Below are 9,228 nucleotides of genomic sequence, written 5' to 3' on the forward strand. Positions count from 1 at the left end.
CTCCTTAACAGTTAAGGAGTAGTTACATTTATACAGTCCTAAAATTACATTCAGCCCTTTGAAGGCAACTTTAAAGCTGATGTGGCCCCCAGTGAAAATGAGTTAGACACCCCTGATTTAGAGTTTTGACAAATGTTATAACAGAAAACTGAACTACTTTATAATACCTCATTCTCTCATCAGCCAAACAACATTCAAAATCTTCTCTATTTCCTGGCTGATTTCTAAGTATGGGGCAGTGGGATTATTTAAGCTTTGACTAACCAAGCTGGATATTTGAATTTCTGCAATCATGCATGGATGCAGCTTTGTTATTGCTCTGATGTCAGTTATTGTGCAGTATAAACTGCTTCAGATTCTAATGACAGCTCTAATTATTTTTATATATTTTAGGAATGAAGTCTCTTATTTTATTCATGGCACTATACATTGATGCAAACATAGAAAATGTTTCTTCATCCTACTAGAGAATGCTTACTCCCCTTTTTACCTGAAACTCAAAAAATTACACCTCCTGTTTCAAAAACTTGGATCATTTTTGATAATGGAATATGAACAGTTTCTACAATGGGCCTGTTTTATTTTCTAGGTGCTCAAGACTTTAAGTTGTGTGTTCATTACTTGTTATATCTTCTCCTTCACCACTGAAGCTTATTGAATGGCCTCCATTAAATTTTTATTGGTGCCCCTGGCAATTTAGTATTGAGCTGTATTACAGCTATTCCCTTTTTGATGCCAGCTATTTTAAAATCCATATCACCATTTTAATCTTCAGTCCTCATTAATTCTGTCAACAAGTGATAATATATTATTTTATCCTTCTCAGGGGTGCTTTTGGTAATCACATAGTCACACCTGCAACAGCAAATGAAGTTGGAACCCCACCCTTGCATTTTATGAATTCTCAACTTCCGCTATAGGTCAATGCTTCAGACTTGCACTATCTAATAATATAATTATTAGTCACATATGGATATTTAAATTCAAATTCAAACATACATATACTACATTAAAAACTCAGTTCCCGGGATATGCTATCTACAGTTTAAGAGCTCAGGAGACACATGTGACTGGTGGCTGGCATATTGGACAATGCAGATAGATGTAGAATATTTTAATCATCACAGAGAGCTCCACTGTAGAGCACTGCTGGGTATGAAGACTCATTTGATTCAGGGACCTCCACTATGACTCTAACAGTGAAAGCAAAATTTTTCTGAATAACAGCATATAAAACATTATCTGTTAGAGCGCCATGTTTATGTTCTCTTCTATTTATACAAATGACTTTGTCAATTTCATCAGTTATATAACTAGAAACCTCACACTGCAACATAAAACTTGTGCCTTTTATCCCATTTTTCGGTATTGTAATAAAATTGGACTTCACAATAAATTTTAATGAATTCAATGTGACCAAACACACTGCTTGCAATTGTCCTCTTTAAAATAGCGCTGACCCATAAAGAATTTTAAACATATCAACCTTACAGTTTATATTCCTAAGTGCAGCCATAGCTCAACCACCACACCTTTTGTAGTTGTATTGAAGGATTCTATTCATATGGAATGACCTCTAGAAATTTTTCTTCAGGATCCACTATTGCTTTGTTGCTAGCTTTATCTCTGGAAATTTTAAAATGTCCAAAATTAAAACAAAAGAATTTTTCCAAAGCGAGTATATGATAGTATGTCACAGTCTCTCCTAAAGCATCCCTGAGTTAACTACTTGGTAGCACCAGTTTCTTTCACTCACTGCTGCATGGCCTAGGTTACTTCTTGCATAGACATCATTGCCACATTACTGTTGTGACAGGAATCCTGATAAACCACATTTTTTGCAGACATATCCAACATAACAATCTGACTTTTTTGATGCTTTGGCATCCATCAAATTTAAGGTGTGAGAAAATATTTTTGCATGTGTGTATTCTGTTAACACATTCTCTATCAGTCATTTCTAATCTAACACCACAGCAATACTCACTCCAAAAAATATCTCATAATGAGAGGGCTACAAGAGCTCCAGGATTCTCTAGGATACCAGGTTCATTAACACCATCTGCAAAAAATTACAAAGGTACTGTGTATTGTAAAACTAGTCAGCCAGAAAGAGATGTTTAATTGAACCATCTATTATTCATTGGTAACTTTTTTTAATCAGAGAAACCAACCTCACTTCTGAGGGAGTATGTGGGTATTCCGCCTGCTGTTGGCTTTCTGCCTGTTGTGAACCACCACAGGCATGAGCAGGGAGCCTGCGGATTTTGTTTCACCTATCACCGCCACCATCACTGTGGTGTCATCTGACAGCACTACAATAGAACCACCCACAAATCTAGCCAGTTTTCCAGAGAATACTTCTGGTTTCTTCTGGCCCAATTGCACCCCCACATCTCTAGATCTTACCCCCACTTTCTGCTGCACTGGTACCTCCATAAGTGGGTATACAGGAGGTCACTCCAGAAGGCAGAGGATTGGTCCCCGGTGGGAAGAGTCACAGGAATGTCCCTAAATCAACTTAAATATAATGTTTAAGGTATCTTGAATTGTTCTGATATTTCTAGCTTTTGTGGTAAAATTTCTCCTATTTTTTTAAATAACACTCATAGTGGTGTGTGTGTGTGTGTGTGTGTGTGAGTGTGTGTGTGTGAGAGAGAGAGAGTTGAATTATGGACATGTTCATATACTAGGGTTTTAATAAGTCCTATACACATTCTTAATATTCATTTCCTTCTGGTTTCTAAACTTCTACTGGAACCACTACTACTGTTACTTAAGTTGCTGAGTGTGAAACCATCACTATCTCCATGCTTGATTTTAATCACAAATTGGGTTCAAGCTTGTAGCACATAAGGGATTAAAAAGAAAGGATGGAAGGGAGAGAAGCAAGAATGGAGGTTGGGAGGAAAGAAAAGACTTCATCAGTTTCTTCATAGGACAAATACAACCTTACTTGGAGAGGTACCCTTAATGTGAAAACTATATAATCGAAGTAGTGTCCTCTCCCCTGGAAATTAAGCATCTATTTAATAATAGTCACTGATTTTTCTTACTTAACACTGAATAATCACTCTAATAGGTACTAGATTTCTCCTGGATACAGGCAGAGACAGTAAGGGTTATTCTTAGAGGTTATGGGCTTTAAAGAATAAGTTAGTTCTCACTCCCCAACTCACCTTCATCTCAGGTCCTATCTCTTTTCCCCTTGTGACAACTAAAACTCAAGCTCCTTGCTTTCTAAACTCTCAAGTCACATTGGTATCAGCATCTGTTTATTGCTTTGCTTTGATTTCTCTGTCTCTGTGCCTCTTTCTCTTTTTCCCACCTGTCTCTCTGGAGGTCAACTCTGTATTTTTTTTAGCTTTTAAATTTTACTAATATTATTCTAAAATGATTAATTACTTAGTATATGATGTTATTATGAAAAAGCATTGATTATACTTTTATTTATACAGCACAAGGTTTTCAGAATTCATTAATATTAAGGGAAAAGATAAGATCAGTTAAAAAATCAAGCATTTCATAGCATCATAATTTACTATTCAATTACATCTGTTTGTTTGTAATAGAGCATTTTTCTTCAATGAATAATAAAAACAGGGATCATATCAATCATTTTAGAATCTAATGCTTTGAGCTCCCATGAGAGCTGATCTGGATTATAATTATTTTCAAATAATCAATTAGGCTGCCAACTTCACCTAAAGTGTTTTTTTTCAGGTTTTCTAATTGTTTCTCCATTATTTTTCATGTTTCTTTATCATAGTACCTTTTTACAATTATGAATCTTGTCACCTTTTGTGGGTATAATGCACTGTTAAGTGGACCTATTAGTTCTTAAAAATTGTGCTTTTTTTAACACTATGCTTACCTTTGAGTAACTGTCTTATGTCAGAAAGCGAGATGGACGTGGGAGAACTGTGATAGCAAAAGGTAACCGTACCTGTTTCTTCCACATGGACACACACCCACATTGCACACAAGTGCACCCATTCACAATAGTAGAATATAAAAGGGGCCTGTTTGGTTCAACTTAAGGTTTTCCATCCATTTCACTCAAAGACAAAAAAAATTAATAAAAGCAATAAAAAATTAAAACATATTTACCACCATAGGCAAGTACAAGTTACCAAATACCCACCTCTTATGCTTGTCCTGGGCCTATTTCCCCATCTATAAAATCAGTCATACAAGTAAAGAATAAATGGGAACCTTAATGTTACAGAACAGACCGGGGTAGGGGGGAGGACAAGATACTGTTATTGAATGGAGCACCCCGGTCTCAGGGTCCCCCTGTACTAGGTTCACCTTACTTGCCACCAGGAAATTATAGCTCTCAATACCAGAGTTTGGTGAAAAGGAAAGGAACTATTTATTCAAGTTATACAGACTTAGAGTAATGACTTAATGTCTTCGTTAAAACCCCAAAGTCCCTTAAAACACCCACAAACACACAGTCCTTCCTTTCCCCCTTTGCCCAGTCAGGGGTACCATATCTCAGGAAAAAAAAAAAAATAGAAGCCTGTGGCTCAGGTAGCCCCTGGTTCTTCCCAGTAATCTGTGCTCAGCTGGCAGGCCTCCCGAGGTTCCCAGCACCATCAGCTATGTCTTTGGGATATCCAGTTTCTTAATCCAAACCTTTGTATCACCTTCTTGTGGCCTGCCAGCAAGAGTCCTTTCACCCTTTTCCTTCCTGTAACATCTCTCCTGTATTCTTCCAAATAAAAATGAAAACAAAAGCAAAAACAAAAACAAAAAACCTTGGAGTTCATGCTGTTTGTCACATACTGAACCCAATAAGCAGAGACAGGGATTGAATCTTTACGGGTGTCTTGTTCAGATGGCTGGAGTTCTGAGAAGACAGCAGGTTCATACCCTAACAGACCATCTTAAATTCCACTTTAAAATGGCCCTTTTTATAAGGAGAACAAAGTGTAGGTAAGGGGCTCGGAATTCAGGGAAAAGTTAATTGGATTAAAAAAAACTGCAGCATTCTCACCCTGGGTAGTGGTCTTTAGCTGTGTCCTGGGTGATGGTCATCTCACTCTGGAGTACCATGGCTCAGATACCATCTTGAATTGCTTTCAGTCCTCCTGAGGCACAAAGGTGGAACTGCTTATGGTCTCTTGGAGTCAGGGGGGTCATGCATTCAGTTCCTTGAACAATAACTCTTACATGCATTGATTACTAAGCTTATTAGCTATTACTTAAACTAAAATTTTCCAACTCTGAAGTCTCCTATCACAAACTGCTAAGAGAGAGCTCTGCATTACTGCTACATTTTGCTTTCCTGCTTCCTAAGCCATGTGGCAAAGGGATCCCCAAAACCACATGGTTCCCCCCAAACTGCATGGTTCTACACAAAACTGTGTGGTTCCACACCTCACCAAAACCACATGGTTCCAACTAGCATGGCTGCAATGCCTGGGTTTAAATCCTGGCAGGTATCTTCCCCCTCATCCCTGTTTCCAACTCCTCCCACAATCGGCTGCACCTGCCAGCATTCTCGTGTTTTTCCAGCTTTTCTGGACTGCCATAGTAAGTCCAGGCAGGCATTGCCCTATGGTGTGAAGCCAACCATCTCCAAGCTCTCACACAGGCTCTGTAACCAGGGGGAGTTGCCTCCAAGTTACATTGTGAGTTGAAGTCACTCCCATCTCCCTGGCTCAAAGCTTGGCCAGAGCTACTTAACATATCTATGAAACTAACCAAAAGTTATAGATATGTTAACTAACCAATTTTGCAGTTATTTGCAAAACAATTGATATGCAAAATAACTCTCAATAGCCCTGCTCCATGTGTCTCATCCCCCAGTCCAGACTTGTGGGGATGAAGACATCCTACATTTTTAATATCTCCTGGACACCCTGAGTTCTGGACCCCATTACAAATCCCTCTTGCAGAGGCAGGGGGTGCTGGCTGCACCCTGTTACAATATTTCTTTAAACTGATTTCAATGTTATAAAACCATGTGTGTAGAGTTGTAGCAATTATCTTTATATATCTTCCACTGAAGAAGGGGAAGAATCCCCTTGCTGGGATGAAGGGCAATATTTTTAATGATTTGGAAGATATTTCCTGAGGGATCAACCATTTGAGTCCATTAACTTTCTGCAGTTGAAACTTTATCTTCAGTAATTGTTAACATAATCTCAATTTATTTTCTTGTTTTCTCACCTTCTTTTTCCCATATTTTATTATTGGAACTCTTTGGGGGGGAGGGTGGGGGGAGTGTGGTTTTTAGAATTTTTTATCTTACATGGGTCCTGCTTTTCTCAAGTTGCATTGTTTTGGTTGACTCCTCCCACAGGCTTTATAGCTTCACATCACTCATAGAACCTAGCTTCATAAGTTGGGCAACTACTTGCTAAGGGATCGAACTACATTAAAAATTCTCATTCATTTCTCATGTAGTGAAGTTCTCCCCTCAATAGGGGGATGCAGGAGGCTGAAGAGATAAGCTTGTAAATAGTCACAGTAATAAAAAGGAAAGAGGGGAATAGATGGAGTAGAGGGTGCTATGGGAACATAGCAGGAGCACCTATTTAGCTATATCTCTTTATGTTAAAGCATGAATGTGCTTATTAAATTAGAGCTTTAAAATTATGCCATATCACCTAAAATGAAAAGATTTCCCTTTTCTCTCCTCCAGATTCTTGCTTCATAATTATCCATTTTTCTAAGTGTTCAGCTTCTTTTTCTCCAGTGACTCTTTCAGTCTGCAAATATGCTTAATTGTTCTTGTCCTAATAAATAAAAACAAAAACCTTGTATTAACAATTCCTCCCTCTTGTTCTCCTATACTTTCTTTCTGTCCTAAATTTCTAAAATTATTGACACTGGTCTACATTCCTCTCTTCACTTACACTCACCAGCACATTGGAATCCAACCTCCACTCACCATCATACCACCTAAACTTCTTTGTCAAAGCTGAACAATAATATGCTAAATGAATGTCCAGTGGCATCTCCTTCCCCTTCCCCTGCTTGATCTCAGGAAGGATATGATTCTGTTGAAACTTTTTCCCTTGGGTTCTGGCCCACAATTCTGGTCTACTTGGATGTGTGGGTTTTAGAGGTTGGGCTAAACCAGTTTATTGCCTTTGTCCAATAGTCTCTTGAGTTCCTAGTTTTTTTCTTATTGATTTAAATGAGCTCTGTATATATTTTTAAAACAGCTCTTAGAGTTTTATACCAATTGTAAGTTTTTCTTCCATTTTGTTTGAATATTTTAATTATAAAAATTCATTAGCAATGTTAATATTAAATGTACTTAGTTTTGTTGGATAGATTTTAGGCTTCTGGATCTTAATTTCCAACATGAAAAATAATTATATCATTATTTATTATAATATTTTTATGATATCAGTTTTTGCTTACAAATATTGATCACTGAGAATTAAATTTCTTAAACCAGATAACTACTTATTAGAAATGCTATCTTCATTATGAATTCTCATATGTATTTGGCCTATTTCTGAACTTCTAATTCTGTTCCATTGACCTGCCTAATCTTATATGAATACCAACATTTTTAATTTTTTTAAATTTATTTCTATAGTTTTAAAATACATTTAATAACTTGTCGGGCTAATTCTTTTTATTATTCTCTCTCTTCAGACTTTTTTGCTATTCCTAAACATCTATTTTCTTCATGTGAATGTTAGAATTCAGCTTGTCTAGTTTCAAAAATAACTCTGTTTTTTTATCTTATATTTATGATAATCTGGGGGAAATAAGATATCTTTACACTACTGTTTTTATCTATCCAAATACATTGCTTTTCTACTTGTTCAAGTCCCTTTCATACACATCAAACTCAGAACTCCAAAGTAGAAACAATTATTTCTTTGCCACCACCGCCTACACTGCTCAGTTCTCCATTTGGAGAAAATATAATGGTAAGAAATGTGCTAGAAGTAGTGAACATAAAATTGGCTGTGTACACTATAAAGCGTAAGTCCCAGTCCTAGTTGTTCTGTGATATTGACAAACCATATTTTTTCTGTTAGAGAAAAAATTTTGAAGAAAAACCTAAAATCTCTTTTCTGGTACTCACTAATGACACTACCAACATGCAATTTCTACTTAATGAGCTTCTACTATCTTTACTTTAAATTTTTAGTTCATATGGACAAATTAACAGATCACTATTTGTGTAGAAATTTTCATTTTTTCACATTTCAGTCATAATTAATGTTCTCATAATCATTAGTATTTAAAAGTTATAGAACATAGTAAAAACTTATTTTTTCCTCCTTAGCATCTTCTCCATGTCGCAACTGCTCCAACAGTCTTTTTGTTTGCTCTCTTGCTTATGTCTTCCATATCCCTTTTTTCCTGCCTCTCCCTTTTTCTTATTCATAATTCCTTAGAGAAGTTGTCCAAAGTCACCAGCACCCAAGGAGTGAGAGAAGCAACCAGACCCAGTATGAAATGATAATTCAGGGGAAAGCATCCAGTAAAATCGAAGATAAGGAGGTCATTGAGAGATGGGAGGAGGTGGCAGACAATGGGGAAATAGGCAAACGGTTAGAAAAAAACACTGAAGATCACACAAAAGGAGAGCACACAAATCCAAATTCCCTCCCAAAGTGCCCACTGTGATTCAGGATGATAGCCTTCCTACTCCCCTGCCCTCCAAAAGATCCTACCCTCTAGAGGCCCACCAGCAACATTGTGGTCAGCAGCCCCAACTCCACCAGCAGGCTTGCCCTTCCTGTCAAGTCCCTAGGACAGTGGGAGGCAGAATACACTGAAGCCCACAGCAGAATCCTAGGCAGCACCGACCCCAGGAAGAGCAAGAGAAACCCATCCTCAACAGGCCAACCAGGATCACCCAACCTGAAGACAGCAGGCAGCCCAATGATGTGATCAGACATCCTTTGAGTTCTGATGGGTCACTAGGCTTTAAACAGCGCCCGATAATTGTGAGCAAGAAAGGATGACAGTGCTGCCACAGTCATCACTTCCTAGGTCACCTGCCACAGGTTGTACTCCAGTGGCAGACAGCTGGACTTGAGCAGAGGGAAGGACCTGATTTACTTGCACTATGATCCCCTTTACTCTGCCCACTGTGACCTTGAACCCTATGCACTGTGACCTACCTCTTTCCCCCCTTCCTACTGTGATTGGCACGTCTACAAGGGTTGTTCCAAGTCAATAGAAAGGGAAAGGGTTGGGGTTATAGGACTTAAGAGTAGAGAGTCAGACAGTGACACTTGG

The 9,228-nt window shown here is 37.9% G+C and overlaps 1 pseudogene; it reads left to right on the forward strand.

The window, feature by feature from the left end:
- The first annotated feature begins 8,439 nt into the window (after window positions 1-8,439).
- Window positions 8,440-8,951, forward strand: LOC114507322 (annotated as a pseudogene).
- The last annotated feature ends 277 nt before the right edge of the window (window positions 8,952-9,228 follow it).

This window comes from Phyllostomus discolor, chromosome 10 (assembly GCF_004126475.2).
Source record: "Phyllostomus discolor isolate MPI-MPIP mPhyDis1 chromosome 10, mPhyDis1.pri.v3, whole genome shotgun sequence".
NCBI lineage: Eukaryota > Metazoa > Chordata > Mammalia > Chiroptera > Phyllostomidae > Phyllostomus > Phyllostomus discolor.